This window comes from Nilaparvata lugens, chromosome 1 (genome assembly GCF_014356525.2).
Source record: "Nilaparvata lugens isolate BPH chromosome 1, ASM1435652v1, whole genome shotgun sequence".
NCBI lineage: Eukaryota > Metazoa > Arthropoda > Insecta > Hemiptera > Delphacidae > Nilaparvata > Nilaparvata lugens.
The window spans coordinates 61,019,208-61,041,384 of record NC_052504.1 but is presented as its reverse complement, the minus strand read 5'-3'; the positions used below and the strand labels follow the sequence as shown (position 1 = coordinate 61,041,384).

The 22,177-nt window shown below is 33.6% G+C and overlaps 1 protein-coding gene across 1 annotated transcript in view; it reads left to right on the top strand.

Annotated features, from left to right (window-relative positions):
- The first annotated feature begins 5,056 nt into the window (after positions 1–5,056).
- Positions 5,057–22,177, top strand: part of LOC111049990 (myosin heavy chain 95F) — a 66,449-nt gene continuing 49,328 nt past the window's right edge. Inside the window, exon 1 of the mRNA XM_039438648.1 lies at positions 5,057–5,254. The gene's annotated coding sequence lies outside the window, so the exon portion shown is untranslated. The remainder of the gene's footprint in view (positions 5,255–22,177) is intronic.

Below are 22,177 nucleotides of genomic sequence, written 5' to 3'. Positions count from 1 at the left end.
CTTCCATTTACTTTATTCAACCTGTTAACAAAGTGATCGAAAAATCTAATCAAAATCAAATTGACATCATACAATAATGACACTTCAAATTATATAATTTTTTTAGATTATAATCCTACTTATCCAACTAGGATTTAAGAAAAACAAAATGAATTTTGGTAATAATCATACAAGATTATCATTCTCAATAATTGGTCAAAACAAAAAAAAGTCGAAACTAAAATGTGTTATGGTTTGTGTTGCATGACTTTTCAATCGAACTGTATAAATATTATACCATAGATAGAACATAGCATAAGTTGTCTACAAGATATCTCATACATATGCTATATTATACAGGGTGGGAGGAAAAGCTAGGGAGGTTTGATTTTTGCTTTTAAATGAGGATATGTTAAAATTATTTAATTTTAAATGTCCAATCGGTGCTCAGTAACCGTCATCACAAAGAAAGTTACATTCAAAGAACTGATTGAAAACAATATCTACGCATGCGTATTGCGGCATTGCTTGATGTCAAGATGGAACTGGAGCTACGGTTAACGTAACTGTAGCCACTGCGTTTTCATTACGGATGTTTGTTGCGGCCCTTAGACCAGTTATAGAGTAGACACGCTGGGAAGTCTAGTCTCTGATGCCAACATCTACTTTCATATCACCAATCTTGACGTCACGCATCGTATAGAAATTATAGAAAACTTTTTTGAGTTTGTTGTGTTTAACTTACATTGTTGTTAAACATACTAGCTTGTTTTCCATAGCAGATTGTTATTTATTTATGAAAATGGTAATATCCTGCACAGCATATAATTGCACTGAAATTTTTAGGAAAAAGTGGAATATATTTTCATGCGTAAGTTTAAATTTATACACATAAATATTGTAAGTTGTAACTGTAATATTATCCTTGGTTATGATGTAAGTTTCATTGCAGCATGACAATAAATTAGTTTTGTAGGCTACCGTACCTTATTATTTTCAAAACACATTATAACTGTTGAGGTCATATAAAATTGTATTCATTCGCTCATTGACCGCTAGATGACAAGAGAGTTCTATAATTTTATAATATCCATTACTCATCAATTTATTTTTCCATGCACTGGATAGTTTGCCAGTCAGTGTGGATTTAGCTTTCATTCAGCTAAGTACTCGCTCTCGAGGCTTTAAGATTCAGGAAATTTGTCCTGAATCTGCCTAAATATTCGTGTCATTCAATATCATAGGAAACTCGGCCTATAAATTATTTATTTGTGTGCATAAATATTGTATTTTTGTTCTATGTGAAAAGTTATTCACGTTTTGTATTAGTGAAAAAGTGAATGCCAGAACTCCATTGTAGTTTTGTTTTATCAATAGTCAAGTCATAGTGTTATATATCCAGACAGTAAACTTCATCTTAGAATGGGAAACCAGCAAGGAACTAACTGTAATAGTTGCACTTTCAGTTTGCATAATTTCACCTATCTTTTCCTCTCATCCATCCTATCCAACTGTCCACCTTTACCTTAAGTAGAAGTAGGCAAACAATTTGATTCGCGACATGTTGGATTTGGAATTTGGTGAGTACATTTTCTGATTTTCTATGTTCTTTGTATGTGGTTTTCCTGAATGGATATATTATTCAACTCCAAGATTTGATTCGTTTTATACAGTCCACTTCAGATCATTTGAAACTTGTAGTTTGAAATATTTAAATTTAAAGAACCAGTATATACATAACAATAACTTTGAAGCCGATATCACATGACACATTATAACTTGATCTTATCGTTTTTGCCCGTAGCTAGAAATAACCACAGAGAAGGGATCCTCTTCCTCTTCTCTGTGAAATAACCTAGAAACACCATGAATCTGAAATTTTTCTATATGATGCGTGACGTCAAGATTGGTGATATGTTGGAATTATTAGGGAACTATAAATACCAGGCACAGTCGCCATTTTGTGTCACAGAAGGAGCCAAATTTAAATTTTATCCATATATCATATGCTATGTTGTATGGTTTTGGACAAAATCTACATTGACATCACTGAAGAACTGAAGTGGCTCATAAATTGATGAGAATATTTTTCCAAAAAGGATACATTCAAAAAATGAACGTATTGTTTAGAACAAACAATACCCAGTCTTTATGTTATGTACGGTATCTCATATTTATATTTGTCTTGTGTTTTTTTTTTTATCTTTTTACTATTGTATTCTTTTGAAGTTGGTGTATACCATTGGAAATGTAATAAATAAATAAACAAATTGAAATGATTCGTATTTAATTAAACAAAACCCGGTACCCTACAAAACTAGTCCAGCTGTAGTCCTTCAACTCTATGCCTCAACATTATTAGTTTTTGAAAGGTGCAGTCTTCAGGGAAAAGTTTCTATCAATCATAATTAATAATCTACTCACTACTGCATGGATTATTATTGGATGTAAAAATCACCAATACCACATTGGGCCAGTAAATTATTCATATCAGTCCGATTTTGGATGAGAAAACGATGTAGGCCTAGGTTATAATACTACTGTAGCTTGCACAAGCTTGGAAGACTCGCCGTAACAAGAGTATTGTAATAGTGAGTCTTCTTAGCCACTAGCGTTGGTATTTTTTGAAGACAATATTAATATTCATTATATAGTTTGTTCATGATATCAAGGAGAATTTGTAAGTAAGCCTATAAACCAGTGATAATATTGTAAACCAAGCTACTGCTCAGCTTCAACACTTACCTATATTAGGTACCTTATAATATTGGGTTTAACCAAACCTTAAGGTTTGTAAGTTCACATTTTTATTGTCAATTATTAAAGTAATATTGTTTTTAGATAATCAATTGGTAAAATAAAAAATGCTTTCAATGTAGAGTAATAAATCTGAAGCCAAATTGCATTTATTTTTTCATCTGTAGGAAATCTAAACAAGCGAAACCCTTTCTCTGTTTTATTGGCACAATTTATTGCCGAGCGCCCTACCATAATTTAATAATTAGAATTATTAAAAATATCAAAATATAATCACCACTGTCAAAGCAAAGCAATACAAGCCGTTGAAACGAATGTTATGCTATGACTCAAAATGGCGACTATGTGTACCCAGTCTTTATAGTTCTTTAGCCTTTGCAGCCAACATCTACTGCCACATCTCCAAATCGTGACGTCATCATCCGATAGAAAAATTTCAGATTGTGTCTATTTCAGAAGGATGTAAATTATTATTCATTAAAATGATAAACTCCAGCTGCGCTCCCGCTGAAATAGACACAATCCGCTATTGAAAACAATGTAAACAAACTCTACAGAGAAGATTTCTATCTGATTTTGACGTCACGATTTGGAGATATGGCAGTAGATGCTGGCTTCATCTATTTTTAGTATGAATATACAATCACTGAACTCTATACTAACTGGAATGGACTAGCAACACAAAGAAAGTGAGGCAGCTGGTAAAGATAGGCAACCCGCATTGCTGTGGGATTCGTCATTTTGTAACACATTGGCTCTTATGGAAAAATGCGTTGCACAGTTTCAATTTCTATTTTATTTCTATATTGTATGTCTTATTCCATGGAAGCGTTATTTTTCCTTTATTAAGCAGTTCATTGTTAACTTTTTTAGAGCAAAAATAATGAAATAGGTTGAATATGAATAAAGAAAAGATTTTTTTCATTTGTGACTGCAGTAGTTTTAGTATTGTCAACTTTCCATGAGCAAGGGAATAACTTTGGGCCAGATTTCAGAGAAGCGTATCATTTATTTATTTAACAAGGACAAATATAAACTGTCATGAAATGATTGGGAATGAAAAAACAGGCTCCTTATTATTCCAATCCCGAATTTTGTTCGTACACAGTCCAAAGGAGGGCTGTGTTTAATTGAAACTATTAAACACAGTCTTATGTTTATTTTGATAGGATATACTATTGTTTTTTGGATTTTATGATTCATTGTTATTGTTAAAGGAAAGATTTATGATTTATTGTAAATTGAACGATTATTTATTTGAAACGGAAAGGTTTCAAAAATTAATCACTATTCAGCTGATAACAATATCATATTTTTCAAAATAAAAGTAGGTCCATACCTACAATAAATTATGTCATCTCATGATGATAACACAGAATTATTAATAATTTGTATTTATTCTTTTTTGAATAAGGAATAATTTGCTCTTCAACTATGTTTCTTTATTTTAGATGCTATAAAGTAGGCCTACATTTTCAATTAGCATATGGTGAGGTCCACGTTATAATGACAGTATTTGATCAACTTTGAATTTGCTATACTTGTCTATCATTCGACAAAGCCGGTGGTACTATCCTTTTCTAGGTCCACAACGATGCCAATTATGTTTTTGACAGTGTAGAAATATAATTAATTGATGCAGAGAATCGACATCGCTATTCTCCTATCTTTATCCACTGCCATTATAAAGTGGACCTCACTATAGAAACTATCACCGTATAGGCCTACTAAGAATATAACCAAATTTGTTGTTTTATTTTTTGTCAAATAAACTGATCAATATAGAAAAAAGTATTGGAAATGTATGTAAAACAAAAAGGTTTCTTCGAATTAATTAATAGACTGGAAATGTTTGACTTAACCTGTGAAATGGTATTTCATTTCCTTTAACATGCCCATTCTTGCATCCAAATGCAACACAATACATCACCATTTCTCGGTCGTATTTTTATTCAATTCTATGCATTTTACGACAAATACATCACAATATTTAAGAGAAAAGGTTGTGATCTAATACTGATAGCCCTAATACTCATTCAAATCCGTTTTTCATCTTTTAAAATGAAAAATGGTACTCAAGAGCTGCAACAACCTGCTTAAATGTATGAGTACGAGAGAGAAGGGAATCCCACACGGTAGGCCTGTCTCACTCACTCCGCCTTACACACTTTTGGCTGTAGCTTAGCATTGGACAGCCCATTCCAGTTAGAATAGAGTTCACTGTATACAATGGGCCGTGTCTATTCTATAACTGGTCTATTCTATTTTTGCGGCCGATAGACACTACTTGATTTTGTTCGTTGACGTTTGTTGCTATCAGCTGTCAGTTGAATTTTGTGTTCGAGCTTGGAGTTGCAGCGTTGCAGGCAGGCTTGCTTCCTCTCGTCCTTAAGTTGTCAGTGTCTGTCAAGTCCAGAACACATTATTATTATTATTTCATTTTTGTGGCAGAAATTTGAGTGAATATTGTGTTGTGTGAAAGAGTTTTGCAACCTACAGTTCTCTAAGAACTTTCCAGGTAAGAACTACTGTAACTTATTTTATAGAAACATAGTTATCTTTAAAATCCTATACCGTAGTTTGTACCTATAGTTTATTTGATGAATCGGTGAATTCACCTTTGTATAGGCTAGGCATAGAAAATCAGCACTTTCCTTACATGAATTATTCAAATTAATATTTATTCTTAAATCTGTGCTTTAAACTGCTTTTCAGCCTATGCTCTTTTATAAGGGCATTTATTAAATATAGCCTATTATTGATAAAGGATTTGCCATCTGTAGTACCGAACAGGTTCAAACAGCAAGTTGGAACTTGTTCAAGAATGTTCTATTATGGTCATAATAACTGATAAGGTCTTAGCTTGATAAATTTAAAAATGCATGCAGCATTTTGTTTCTTTCTAAAGCAAAATGAATACTTGTTATATTTTACCATTATCTGTTTCACGGTTTCCAATTCATAGTTCATACCGTACTTGAATTACTGTCATGAACATGGTGTTGGTTACTAAGTTATTGAGAGGTGAATTTAAGCATGATTTTCAAAAAATAACACCTTTTCTTACCAGTATATACCTACTGACTTCTCATGCTTTGAACGTGCTTTTTTGATTTGTAAATCCACAATTCAAATACCTAATGTAGACGTACGTTACTGTATTTTACAAAATCAGATAAATCTATTAAATTGGTATCAAATAATTCATCTTATACAGTAGCATCATAGTTTAGATTAACAATTTTAAGTTTACGGTACTTTACATATTATTTTTAAAGATGTAACTTATCTAGTTTTGCTTTTTGAATGAATAGGTTTTTATATAGATGTTGAGCTTTAGCGGTGGCGGATTTTTGTGTCAGGGATTATATAATTCGACATTTGATACCTTATTATTTTGATGATAGTTCATTGAAAAAAATAATACTCATTCTTTCAAAGGTAATATTCTATTCAATGTTATTCATGATCGTATAATAATCGACGACTTTTCAACAAAGATCGCCGTTATTGTAGGTACCTGAAAAAGCACTAGACTTGCTTTGAGAAAGGACTGCCTGACGGCACTGACAGACAGTTTCTGTTATCTTGTAGGAAAATAAGACTGTACATAGATTTCAACCAAAAATTTGCTGACAAGTATGCTATGTGGGTTCACTGTCTTGACTATAATTGGCCACCAAATTATATCTCATTCTCCAGTTTATATTAAGCGAATGTATGAAATGCTCAATCAGCTTCTTCTTAATAGTTTTTTTAATTTATTGAATAAAAATAACAGCTTTAAAATAATTGAGTAGCCTATAGTTATAGAGTAAAGGAAAAAATACGATTCTAGGACAAAGCGATGAGAACTGGATCAGTTTCAAATATGTGGGTAACTTGATTTTATCAAAACCACTTATCAAAACATTATTTAAGTTACAAGTTTCGGTATCAATGATAATACCGACAATGATGGAAGTATTATTGTTTCATTGATAATGATGAAACATTATCAATACTAGTATTATTATTGACACTAGTATTCCATATTGTTTTAATAAATCAGTGGGCTTGAAAATTTCAAGTCGTTTTCATTCAATATGGATATTTACCACAACATCACCTTCACAATAACAAATAAAACTTTTCAAAACACTTGTTGCTCTTTGATAAATGATCACCAACGGAATAGTTTGATTTCTCTGTATTTTTGTATGAAACGTTAAACAATGCAACCCATGTAAGTCTGTAATGACTTCCGACGACCCTGTGTGTAAATTATGCTTCCCTGTGAAAGTTATTAACCCTCCGATAGGCGTGCCATCAAAAGTAACACATTAGAGCGCATGGGCTACATAATATGTAGCCAATTTTGTTTTAATTGTATAAAATGGTTCACTGGGTTTCTTTTCAAGTCACAATCGTGAGTAAGGTCTTGCATCACATTTATTATGATTAAAAAATAATAAGAGCAATTGTACAGTTGTTTCAGCTTGGAAAGAATATTTCAATTTATCATAATTATGATAAAAAAGATGATATTTTTCTAATTGGGATGTACAAATTCAGATAATTTGTAAAATGTACAACTTTGAGAAAAGTATACAGAACATTTGCAATAGGAAGAAAGGAAAATATATAACCTGCTCATTTTATTTCTATTTATAGCTTTTTACTCATAGCTAAGTAGTACATTTCCACCCCAGTTTCATTCGAGTTGTCCCAGATAATCATTGTTTTTCTTTCTACTACCACCTATCACACCTGAGAGTAGTAATATGCCAAAGGATGCTCAAATTTCAGTATCATGTGTGAGTCTTGAATCTCTTTCTCGATGATATTTTTCTTTTATGTGATTTATCTAGATATTTGTACCGGAAATTATCAGTCCAATAATAGTGTTGTCAAAAAAAGATTTAAACATTCTATATCAGTTGCAGCATTTTTTGCTTCACCTTTAGACCCAGGTAAATGTAGAACAATATTTCTAATTCTTGTGAAAATATTTGGAAGGAACACTTCTTTCCACTTCATTATATTCTACATTTTGTCCTTGGAAAATTATAAATCTGCCAACGGCTCTTCATCACCACTATCCTCCTCATCCACATTCATTGGATCATCAACTTGTCCTTGACTAGAATTGAAATTCTCATCTGCACTTTCTGTATCAGAAGGGTAAATTTCATTCTCAACATGATCTATTTCACCATCATTACTATCACTCGAAATGATATCTTCTTTATCAGTGAAATAATCACATAATAGTTCATTATAGATTCCACTCTCATCCGACTGTTCTCTCTGTAAATAGTATGCATTATTTTTCATTTTAGTTTGTTTATGGTTTTTATTGGAAACCGATTATATTTATTCCTTCAATTTGAAGCATATACGTTGACCATGGCAATCGGAAAAGTCTTGAGTAATAACAATAAATAGGCCTACATTAGTACCGTACCTACTGATATAAAATATAATTTTGATAAAATACATGAAGTAGATACTTATTTCGATTAATAAGTATTAATCAAGTATAGAGTAAGATTGTATTGGTTATGAGTCAAGAAGTAAAACAATGAAAATAGAATGCAATGAGATATAAAGTACCAATTATATTCTTTTCTTCATTACATTTATTAAAATTCTGTAGACTACCATAATATGTAGGGCTATAGTCATAATTTTGTCAGAAGTGAAAAGAGGCTTTCAATGGTTCAAAGGATTTATCCTAATAGTTTTTTTTTGTTATAGGAGCAACTGGAGTACAACCCATAGTTCAGGTCAAAAACAAACAATCTCTGAAAAAACTCAAAATAGCATGCACTATTGTATTTTTGGTGATTAATTTCCCAATAATATAATCTATCTACTAGCATCTATTATAGAATCAACCATGAAGTAGTACTCTGGAAAGTAGAGCATACATTATCTACGTGCGGACTTCAAGAAAGCTTCTGGCCCACCAAGCTTCTTGGTGTTACACGGGACTTCTTGCATCCCCAGTAATCTGCCTTATGTCAAGCACCAATAACTGAGTTCTATTTCTATTGAGCAGCAAACCATTGCACTGAACCTCATCCAGACACTTGGACCTGTTTTTCTGAATAGTATTACATTATGTATTACATTTTTATCTACAGAGACTGGATGAGTCATCAGCATAACAATCAACTTTGGAATTGATGTTGTACTAAATATCGTTCATCATAACTATAAAGAGCAGAGGCCCAAGAATACCAATTGGGGTTCACACACAAACACAGTCTGACTTCTATCTTTCAAATATAATTGCAGAAGCTCAAGAGTATTGTTGCGTACACCTAGGTAGATCATTATAGGGAAGGGAGTTTTAGACTTGAGTATTTTTAATTGAAGACTAATTTTCATAAAACTAGCTATCTCTGACGGGTCATAGTTTTGACTCTTCTCCCAAAAAACGTCATCTATCACCTCATCCTTCATTCACAAATAATAAAACTGTGGGTAGAATTCAATAATCTATTTGCAAATCATTTAATTCTGTCATCTGCTCAAAATTTGTTATTGAGCCAAGTTTTGAGTATATTTTATTGAATTGCATTCTCAGAACAATACATTGCTCTGCATTGGTTGTTATCAGTGAATTTGCAGCCACCCGCACAAAAACAGGCTGCTGTGTGACAGAACAATGGTTAGGCATGTCCTGTTGGCAAGCAGGTGATACGGTGTTAACGGATGGATTCGCTGGCGTGACGAGAAATAGAATTTGATTGGTCTGCCGCGTAGAATCAACTTCCGGAAGTCGACTTCCCCGTTTCCGGCCCTATGTGATGATAAAAATATGCGTAGCCGAAGCTTATGAAGTAATCAATGCTATTGATATTCTTGGAAATCTGTTCCAAATAACCATTGACAATGCAGAAACTATCAATTCCTAGTAAAATTTCATCATATCTTCTCTCAGAATTACCAAAAACATTAATTTTTTATACCTAATAAGGGGCTACCTTTTCAGTGAAACTGAATAGAAATAAGATTAATAATTGTACCAAAAACACTAGTATGCACTTTGGAAAAGTCATGTATGAACTTACATTATAAAAACTATACAGCAGCCTATTCCAATTAATTTACTTTTGACAGATTTCGTCTGCTAACCAGGTCTGCACATTAACTTTCTGTGTTGTTGCTCTACATTCTTCTCAACTTCAGTAAGCAAAGAACTATCTGTAGAAATTCCTATTTCTTCAAGCAAAATTATTTTACAAAAGGTTTCATGAATAATATGTACTAAATTGGAATTAATAAAATGTCGGTCTTGAATTAACTAAATTTGTCTGTTCCAGTTCTATAAAGTAACAGTCTCTCGAGTAACCGTATAAAGTTGCCGTCTCTCTTCTCTCCATGTTATGAATGAACTCAGTACATTTCTTTATTAATTACTGGGTAATTGCTGTATTTTGAGTAAACTAATATGTCTTGTGTCGTGGCATTAGAGTCAAAATTGCAGAATGTGAGAAAATTTTGTGAATTCCCTGACATTTTCCGAAACTCAGTTGCTCCATTAGTGTCAATAGAATCTATAATTTATATCCCCTAGCAGCTTGACTGAAACATCAATACTATTGACAGATAGAAGACTCACAAATATATAATTCATTAGTCTCTTTTCCAACTGCGTCATTTGCCTGAACTGCATCTCTCTACTTTCATTTATGTGCTGATGAATTTCTGTGAAATTCTATTTTTAGAGCATAAATTTTGCATAATTAATTTTGAAGAACAAACTTAATTCTCTTCTGACCCTTTTTGATAGCTTCACGATTTGTATTTGAAGTCTACATTAGAACAGATTCGTTAATCATTCATTATTTTGTATCAAATAAGGGAAAAGAGCTTTATGACTATACCTCGCACACTGCTCTTTTATCATGAAAAATGTTCAGATAACAGGTATTCATACGTCTAAGAAAAGAATCTTGAAGATAAACTATAAACTGAAAGATAAATTCATTTGAATCAATTCTAGTGAAAATGATACGGATAGTAAATTCTTCTATGATAGAACATTGATAGTTTTTTTCATAGATGCGGGTGCATTTAGTTAATATTCGCTCATTGATTGTAAATCGCACGGAAGCACTCATGGTAATCAATACCCGCATCTCTGTTTCTACAACTTACACTATAGATAGTTCTGTAGATAGATCCCTGAAGGAAACTTGGGACAGTCTTTAGTATTCTAGCTGGCGCAAATGTTGCGCTTGTCTTAGAAGAGTGACTCACATCCGGAGCCACTAAACGATCAAAAAGAGTGGACCATCAGTTTTTTGACTCCACTGAATGGTGAAGTACTTACTTAGTGGTAAGGGTGCGGCAACTATAAATAAATCAGTTTGATTTGGTTGTAGGTATTTTCAGTAGTAACTCACTTGAATGTCTGTGAACTCTCATCTATCTTTTTAATTTATTCTTAGAAATTATTTATCTTTATTCTCTCCATTTATTATCATGCAGAGAAGAATGTATAATCATCATTGAGAATTATTATACAACTTACAGAAAAGTACCACAGGCTAACTTGCGCCCAAAACGGTTCCAATTCTAATTTATACAACAGTCCAAATGTAGCTAGAGGTTATAAGAGTCACTTCAAAATTCTTCAATTACACACTCAATTTACAATCCATACAAACAAAAATCATTTTTAAATGAAAAAAATACTTCTAAATTGAATTAAATTAATTACAAATAATTGGAAAACTCCAAACTTTGAAAAAACTAAAATTTAATCAGGTGAAGTTCTATGCATATTAGGTGAAATTCTCTCCTATAGCTCAACTTTTTGCTTACTAAGGAATAGACTTTACATCTCATATATTTCTGTATATAAATCCAAATGTTTTCAAATTGAGTTTTAAAATCAACAGGATGTGGTTTTGATAATTTGAGTTGATGGTGCTCAACAATCTGTCACCCGTTTTTGGAGTTACAGTAGAGCTGCAGTAACCAAAAACCAGTGGGAATAGAACTAAATTTGTATTTGTAATTATTATCTGATTCTCAATCTATTCTCTCTGGCTACAGCTGAATATTCTGTTTCCAAAAATCAGCATCGCTATATTGGTGCTTTGTTTTCCACTCATGTAAACATGTAATGCTAGTTTTGTATTCCATTCAACTTAATGCATATTGAAGTGCATTGCAAATGTTTAAAATTTACTTCATATTTTGGCTTCTCATCGTATTCCATATTACGATCAATATGAAAATGTAAACTTTGTGAAAATGTGATCCATGACCCAATTCGGAGTAACTAATTGATGTCCTAATTTACTGCTAATGAAACTTTAACGCATTCATTTCTAAAAATTATTTATTTGTGACAATATTTATCAATTTGTGGATACAATTACAAATCATATAAATATGATTGCGAAATAATAACAGGCTTTGCCCAAAACTATTCTATTCACAAGTTTTGATACTGAATAACATGTCCAAAAAATGTCCAGGTTATGTTTTCATTGCTGGAAAATATATTTGTTTCTTTTGACGCTTTTGTGTGGAATCAACGATGTAGCCTAATCAATTCCAGTGTTGCATCCGAACATAGTAAGGACTTTATTTGAGAAGGAACTGGAGTGACTCAGTGTTTTATTTTCATGCGCAGTATGAAGCTATATGTTCTTGTACTGGCTGCAGTCAGCTGATGATTGGCGTAGGGGAAATGTGTGTAACAAAAAATAATGGGCGATGATGGGATGGTCGACAGCAAAAATGGATGATAATTGAGGTGTGAGGGGGGGGGAATGGTGGGTGAAGGCAGAGTGGAGCAGGAGACACGCGGCGATGATGTGTCTCTACTTGTGCAAGGTCATACCCACGCTGCTATCAAAGCAAATACATCCTTGAAAGGAGTTGGCGTTTCGTTCGTAGGTCGCTCTGATCGGTGAAATTTTCACGTGGAAAGTTCCATATAATTGAAAGAAGTGTTCCACTTCTTGTCATACAATTGGACGTCAAAAGCTTGCTGTTTCAGTGGTCGTATTCATTGGGTCCCATTGTTCATTGTTGGCGGCTTCAAATTCAGCATTTCATTACTCTCTCAATGAAAAATAAATAATCAATTGCTGTGTTCCATTTGAAATTGTTTTTATAAAGTGGATGTAGCCTACTTGTGTATTTCCTGTTTCTTATGATTTTTTTCACCAGAATACTAGTCTAGTTATCTGAATTCATCCTCTCGCACTGGCTCACTTGAAACCATATCTGTCATTCGTTTTTCCTTGAAGTCATTGTCCTCAATGAGTTTATTATCACAAGCCTGTGAATCATGCCCTTGATGAATCTTCGTGAATTTTTAAACAATTTTATATGTAATCATATTTGTTTCATTAATTCTCTATAATAGTACTGAATAAAGTGATGTGAATGTATAAATGTATTACTGCTTATAGTTAAATTGCTCTTTCAGTTATATTTATCTACAAGCCACATACATTACACATTTCATATTATGCATACCTACTGCTATTTCAAAAATTATTAGTCCAAAATTTTTGGATTCATTAATAAGCTGGAAAGATGTTTTGTTATTTCTCAGAAATATCAGGGTTGCCCACATGAAGGGGGTTCAAAAATCAAAATCAAATCTTATGGGGTCCCAAAAAAGGTCAGCAGTGTTGAAAATGATTCTCAAATTATGAGAGGTTGCAAGCTGAGTTTTTTTATTTTCCTTGCCCTACTACCATAGGTAAGGAAAGTATTGCTTTCCAAAAAAAAATTAACGTACCCCAATTTCAAGTTTTCTATACGTTTCAAGGTCCCCTGAGTCCAAAAACATGATTTTTGGGTGTTGGTCTGTGTGTGTGTGTGTGTGTGTGGTGTGTGTGTGTGTGTGTGTGTGTGTGTGTGTGTGTGTGTGTGTATGTCTGTGAACACGATAACTCCATTCCTAATTAACCGATTGACTTGAAATTTTAAACTTGAGGTCCTTATACCATGAGGACCCGACAATAAGAAATTCAATAAAATTCAATTCAAGATGGCGGAAAAAATGGCGGATAATTACTAAAAAACCATGTTTTTCACGGTTTTCTCGAAAACGGCTCTAACGATTTTCTTCAAATTTATACCATGGATAGCTATTTATAAGCCCTATCAACTGACATGAGTCTCATTTCTGGGAAAATAGCAGGAGCTGCGTAATATTCTCGAGAAAAATGGCGGATAATTACTAAAAAACCATGTTTTTCACGGTTTTCTCGAAAACGGCTCTAACGATTTTCTTCAAATTTATACCATGGATAGCTATTTATAAGCCCTATCAACTGACATGAGTCTCATTTCTGGGAAAATATCAGGAGCTGCGTAATATTCTCGAGAAAAATGGCGGATAATTACTAAAAAACCATGTTTTTCACGGTTTTCTCGAAAACGGCTCTAACGATTTTCTTCAAATTTATACCATGGATAGCTATTTATAAGCCCTATCAACTGACATGAGTCTCATTCCTGGGAAAATAGCAGGAGCTGCGTAATATTCTCGAGAAAAATGGCGGATAATTACTAAAAAACCATGTTTTTCACGGTTTTCTCGAAAACGGCTCTAACGGTTTTCTCGAAAACGGCTCTAATGATTTTCTTCAAATTTATACCATGGATAGCTATTTATAAGCCCTATCAACTGACATGAGTCTCATTCCTGGGAAAATAGCAGGAGCTGCGTAATATTCTCGAGAAAAATGGCGGATAATTACTAAAAAACCATGTTTTTCACGGTTTTCTCGAAAACGGCTCTAACGATTTTCTTCAAATTTATACCATGGATAGCTATTTATAAGCCCTATCAACTGACATGAGTCTCATTTCTAGGAAAATAGCAGGAGCTGCGTAATATTCTCGAGAAAAATGGCGGATAATTACTGAAAAACCATGTTTTTCACGATTTTCTCAAAAATTTCTCGACTGATTTATTTCAAATTCATACTCTGTATAGTTATTCATCAGCTCCATCAACTGGCATGAGTCTCCTTTCTGGGAAACTAATGGGGGGTTCACGCCATCCTTGAGAAATGGAATTTGTAACCTCCTTCTCGTGCATGAGGTAGGTAGGTAGAGCAGTCTATAAAAATAACACATAGTCGAGATATTTCATCTGTAGAACAGCTGTTTTGTCGACTTTTAAAAAATCATCGGATTTCACAATTTACACAAAGGAAAAAGTACTCTGAAAACAATATTATATTATACACACATATACAGTAGTCTGATCGTAGTTTCAAATAATTATGTTGCCGCCAATCGTCATTATGTTATTTCTCTAAATTATTGTCGTTTAAGAATGAGGCTCACAGTTCAATGAGCAAGGAAAGTTGTGTGAGTGTACCACACCAGATTTTTTCTAAATTAAGGCGGGTGCGTCCATAGTCGTGTGGGGGGGATTAGATTACCCCTGCAGAAGTAATCTATACCCAAATGATTCAATCTCAAGTTTCTATTATTTTTACTGAAGCATTAAATTTGTTGTTACGTTTTCTATTCGGTCGGTTAGTTTCCATGTGAGGCCATTAACTTTTAATATAATCATCATGAAAACACATAAATTAAATCATTTATAGTAGGGAGAGGAATAGTAAAGGGTTGTTTCCGTTGTTTTACCTTTTCGAATCTTTTTAATGATAAGTGCTTACTGTTAAAATGAATAAATGTATAATTATATGCGATTTCAAGTTATCACGGATTAGATTACGTAGTTTTTCATATGCTACCTAATTAAGCTTTGTTAAAATGTCGTGTCAATAAAAAAAATATAAAAAGGGTATAGTAGGCCTTCTAGTAGTTCCATTTTACAATTTAGTACGGTATGCATTTTTATAACTAGCAAATTTTCTTCTAAGTGGAAGACTTTTGCCAAAATACTACTAAAAAATTAATTACGTGGCCTGCATGGCTTCCGTCAACTTTGTTATGATCGACTACTGTTCAATCATCGATCCATTTAATTGGCAAGAGATGATCTCATTCTGCCCAATCAATTCCTCAGCGATGCTAAATATTATTATCATCAATCACAAGATTTCTTTAGATTGTTTACTTTATTAATTCTGCTTGTTACGTACTTACTTGAGGACGATTTCTCATCATACCATTCAATTTCATTCTTGTTCATATTTGTGAAACTCTCCGTGATGCCTGATCCATCTATCAGTTTAATTTAGTTATTCCTGGAACCATTAGTCATGAACTGTATCCTGTATGATATGTAGAGGGCGTTATTCTAAATTCAAGCAACTATCTTTCTCATCGTTATCATGATCAATGCAATGGTGCGATTAATTCCGGGAGAAATGTAAAGAATATCAGCCTTTGTATTCTCATTTTCAGTTTGACCTCTCAAGTTTCCGTTCCACTGACGTTTGGCGCAATGTTCCATTTATAGTCATCTAGTAATTACTCTATTGTTTCTGTACTCAACGTGCAGTGCTTGGTCCATCGCTAGAATGTTTCTGATGTTCTTGAACTTGTTCCATTCAATTCATAATTCATCCGCTACTAAACATTTCTCTCGACATTGATGGAATGGGTAATATTATTTTTTAACATAGATGACAAATTCAAATGTTGAAATCTGTGTGCAAATTGGATTATTCACACTGGTAAGATACTACTTTATTCTTGGGATGGCATTCCTATTACTAGGAAAAAGTACTACTAATTTCTTATCACAAATAATAGAACAATATTGTTTGCCATCCTTGACTGTGACTGAAAGCTGTTACAGTGGCTTTTAGTCCGGGCGCAAATGTCATTCCGTGGTCATTTTTGAGTAACAGCCGTGGAAGATGTCTCAATTTCTTCGTTAGGTCTAGCATAAAAAGGATCGTGATGATTGTAAGTCGAAATAACAGGCAAAAAACTCGGAAACAAGATGGCCGCCAAAATTTTCAGGGTTTTGCTAGATCGCTTGTATTTTAATATCCGTTCAAGATATTTAACCGTTTTTTTTTAACGAAAGTATTTTTAAAATCTTCCTCTACAATTTTTGTTTCATAAAATTTTCCTAATTTATTCAACTTCAAAAACTTGAAACATACATTTTTCGGGGACAATATTTCACTTTCCACTCTGTATATGTATTCGCAGTAGACAAACACTAGTATTATTGGCACAGTGTTGTAGATTATTTCCAAAGCTTCAAAATGACATCTGTTTGGAGGCTGTAAGTCCATATTTCTCAGCTGGAGCGTCATCGGAAAAAGAGTAAAATATACTGTTTGCAGCGGAAAACACGCTTTTTCCACCAAATGCCAATCCCAACAATTAGAAAACCGTGTAACTTATGACTCCTTGAAGATAAAGACTTGGGAATGGTATCAATCTCTTTATAATGATGTGTACAAAGGGACTATCTATGATGGCAATCTCAAAAATGTTTGCCATCATGATAAAAACAAGATGGCTGCAAAAATATGTCGATTTTCAAGAAATCGTCTGTAATTCTAATAATGTAGAGAGTAGAGAATATCGGATCGATTCAGCCATCTGGAAGCTCCAAAATAATCATACTACAATATCCGAAAGATTTACCCAATTCCAATTTTTTATAATGGTGAATATAACTTCAAACTCTTGAAATAAAATTTTTGGGGACAAAATTTCATTTTTCACCCTGTAAATGTATTCAAAGTGAACCAATACACCAATATCATTGGCACAGTGTTGTAGAATATTATAAAAGCTTCGTTATGACATCTGGTTGAAGGCTGTAAGTCCACCTTCTACGGCTGGAGCGTCATTGGAAAAAGAGAAAAAACTACTGTTTGCAGCGGAAAACACTCTTTTTTCACCATAATGCCAAACCTGAACAATTAGAAAACCATGTAACTCATGACCCCGTGAAGGTACAAACCTGAAAATGGTATCAATCTCTTCATAAATACAGGGTGATTCACGAGGATATGCGGTAACTTTGAGAGCTCATTCAATATGTAAAAATAATGAAAAAAACTTATATAAACATAGGTCCGGAAATGTTTCGTTAGCGAGTTATACAGGGTTAAAGATTTCGCCTGGATTTCAGTTCCGCTGAGTAAATGAAGACTCTCTGAAATTCTGGGAAGTTAAATTTAGGGGCAAATGACATTGTTTCTTATGGTTTTTTACCTGAAAAATTGATTAGAACAGGTCCCAGAACTGTAAGATGAGTAGTTTTTGAGTAATCCAGTGTAAAATGCAAAAACATTGAGTAAAAAAACACAATTTTTACATTTGGCCAGCAATCGCTTTGTTATTTTACCAATAAACTGATCAAATTTCAGAACAAAACTTGTAGAAAATTTAATTCTAAACAAAACGGTATGATTAAAGTATACAGAAAGTGAACAGATAATCGATTAAAGGAAGTTTTATTGAAAACTGTAATGTAAAGTTATGCAATAAAATTACAGTAAATGCTCAAAAATGTTGCCATTAACTTCAATGCATCTTTCTGCTCGTTTAAGAATTGCTCTTGTTGCTTTTCGTAGTTCTACGGGGCTCTCCTTTAACTGCACAAAGGCTTCATTAATTCGATCAAGTAACGCCTCACGGGAATTTACTTTGACCTCGTAAACATGATCTTTCATCCATCCCCATATGCAGAAGTCCAATGGCGTATGATCTGGTGACCTTGGTGGCCAGTGTATAGGACCACCACGACCGATCCATTTATTTGGGAACTGATGATTTAGATAGGTGGAAACATCATTTGAAAAATGTGGCGGTGCGCCATCATGCTGGAAGTACATCTTGCGTCGCGTTGCAAGAGGAACATCTTCCAGCAATGTCGGTAATTCTTCTTGAAGAAACTGTAAGTACGCCTGACCTGTTAAGCGCTCTAGAAAAATAAACGGTCCAATTAGCTTATCATCAATAATACCACACCATACATTAATGTTAAAACGGTATTGAAAGTTACGTTCAATTGTTGCATGAGGGTTCTCTTCTGCCCATGAATGTTGGTTTCGTAAATTGTTGATACCATCACGAGTGAACTGTGACTCATCGGTAAATAAAATGTACTTGAAGAGTTGAAGATGATTGACTAACCAATTGCAGTACTCCAAGCGATGTTCATTGTCTCCTGGTTGTAAATGCTGTACTTTTTGTTTATGGTAGGGATAAAGGTTGTTCTTATTAAGTGTTCTCCAAACTTTACTTTGCGAAACCCTAAACCGCTTTGAAATACGTCTTGTACTAATACCTGGACTACGTTCAACAGCAGCAATAATGTTTTCTTCCACATTAACATCATGTTGGCGAGGGCGGTCAGACTGGATCTTTACGCTTGGAAGTGATCCTGTTTCCCGTAACGTACAAAATGTAGAAATAATGGTTCTAGCATTTGGAATTCTTCGATAAGGGTAACGTTGTCTGTATTCTTCCACAGCGATTGTAGCATTGCCTTCACATACACCGTAAATAAACACCATATCGGCGTATTCTTCAGTTGAAAATAAGTATGGCATTACTACTCCAACAATTTAATAATTACTATGGACAAAACAATGCTAACACGGACTAAAATTCAATACGACGAACAAAACAATACACACGTGGACTAAAACTCAGTTGTTACCTCTCAAGGAATTAAAATTCTACATTTCAAATCACATCATTGTTGATCAGCTGTTATTGTAGTGCCAACTTATGAAAAACAAATTATCCGCTCAACATGTGTATTTTTTTTTATTATTTATGTTTGTTGTTTATGTTTAATTCTTTATTTTAAAACTGTGTTTTAATATTATTTTATTTTGAAATTTTAGTAAAAAAATTAAGGTGTTAAATTTAAGTAAAAATCATTAACTTTTTACAGATCTTTAATAAGAAATCAACAGAGTTATTGTCGGCTAAATGAAAAACGTGTGTTGTTCTGTTTTCAATAAAACTTCCTTTAATCGATTATCTGTTCACTTTCTGTATACTTTAATCATACCGTTTTGTTTAGAATTAAATTTTCTACAAGTTTTGTTCTGAAATTTGATCAGTTTATTGGTAAAATAACAAAGCGATTGCTGGCCAAATGTAAAAATTGTGTTTTTTTACTCAATGTTCTTGCATTTTACACTGGATTACTCGAAAACTACTCATCTTACAGTTCTGGGACCTGTTCTAATCAATTTTTCAGGTAAAACACCATAAGAAACAATGGCATTTGCCCCTAAATTTAACTTCCCAGAATTTCAGAGAGTCTTCATTTACTCAGCGGAACTGAAATCCAGGCGAAATCTTTAACCTTGTATAACTCGCTAACGAAACATTTCCGGACCTATGTTTATATAAGTTTTTTTCATTATTTTTACATATAGAATGAGCTCTCAAAGTTACCGCATATCCTCGTGAATCACCCTGTATGTGTGGAAATAGATTATCCATGATGGCAATTTCAAAAATCTGGTGTGGCGCACTCACACTATTTTCCTTGCCGTTATGAAAATTTATCATCTGACGCTAGTGTTCCCGCGCAATTCAAGTCTACTATTCAAAGATCTAAGCCAGCTGGTGACAGGACTATAACGCTGGAGACACGAGGTCTGCTATCTCTTCATAGTGAATGATTTAATAGAATCAACAGTTGCCAACAGTTAAGTGTATCTGAAGCCTGATAATTGGGAATCTGAAATCAAACTTTACCTAGATGGGGCGGAGCTCCTGAAGTTTTTATAGATATGGGACTTGTGGCAGTTGATAGAGCTTAAAATGACTATTTTAGGTATGAATTTGATAAAAATCGTTGGAGCCATTTTTGAGAAAATCGCGAAAAACCCTGTTTTTGACAACATTTTCGCCATTTTAGCCGCCATCTTGAATTGCATTTGATCAAAATTGTTCGTGTCGGGTCCTTATAGGGGAAGGACCTTGAGTTCCAAATTTCAAGTCATTCCGTTGATTGGGTGATTAGATATTGTGTACACAGACGCATACACACACACACACACACACACACCACACACACACACACACACACCACACACACACACACACACACACACACACACACACACACACACACACACACACACCACACACACACACATACAGACCAATACTCAAAAACCACTTTTTTGGACTCAGGGGACCTCGAAACGTATAGAAATTTAGTAATTGGGGTACCTTAATTTTTTTCGGAAAGCAATACTTTCCTTACCTATGGTAATAGGGCAAGGAAAGTAAAAAGGTTTGTCATTATAGAAAAATGCAAGGTGGCGGCCAAAAATCACCATAGTAAAATCGGTGGAATTGGGTAAATCTCTCGGATATTGTAGTATGATAATTTTGGAGCTTCCAGATGGCTGACACGATCCAATATCCTCGATATTATTAGAATTTCAGACGATTTCTTGAAAATCGACATATTTTTGCAGCCATCTTGTTTTTATCATGATGGCAAACATTTTTGAGATTGCCATCATAGATTGTCTCTTTCTACACATCATTATAAAGAGATTGATACCATTCCCAAGTCTGTATCTTCAAGGAGTCATAAGTTACACGGTTTTCTAATTGTTGGGATTGGCATTTATTGGTGGGAAAAGCGTGTTTTCCGCTGCAAACAGTACTTTTTACTCTTTTTCCGATGACGCTCCAGCTGTAAAATATGGACTTACAGCCTCCAACCAGATGTCATTTTGAAGCTTTGGAAATATTCGACAACACTGTGCCAATAATACTAGTGTTTGTCTACTGCGTATACATATACAGAGTGGAAAGTGAAATATTGTCCCCGAAAAATGTATATTTCAAGTTTTTGAAGTTGAATAAATAATGGAAAGAGTGGTCGAAATGAGATGATTCTGTCGAACATTATTGTTTGGTTAATTCAAAACACTTTGTTGCTAAAACCAATATCCCTCACAATAACTGAATAACAAGCGATATAAAAATTTTGTCAATAATGACCGCCATCTTGTATTTTTCAATGATGTCGAATATCTTCGTTGTTTCCATCATCAATATTCTTATTCGTCTTATTGTAACGAAGAGATTGAGACCATTTGCAAGTCTGGAAAACGCACCAGAAATCATGCAGGGTTTTCTTTGGAGGGCGCTGGAGAACTCATTTTTTGACATACAGCGCATTAAGATATATCGTTCAAAAGTTGGAAAAACGCTCTAAATTTCATAGATTTAAAATTTCTCTGTATCTCTTGCACAAAGAAAGTTATAATGGAATGAAATTTAAACAAATTTAGAAAAAAAGGTTTTTTGGGTTTTTGAAGGTTATAACTAAAAAAATATGCGTTTTAGAGGAAAATTTCATGAGTCAAAAATTGTAGAGGGTAATTTTAAAAATATTTTCGTTCTAAATAACGGTTGAATATCTCGAACGGTTAGGCCTATTGAAATACAAGCGATATAGAAAAACCCTGAAAATTTTGGCGGCCATCTTGTTTCCGAGCTGTTTGCCTGTGATTTCGACTTACAATCT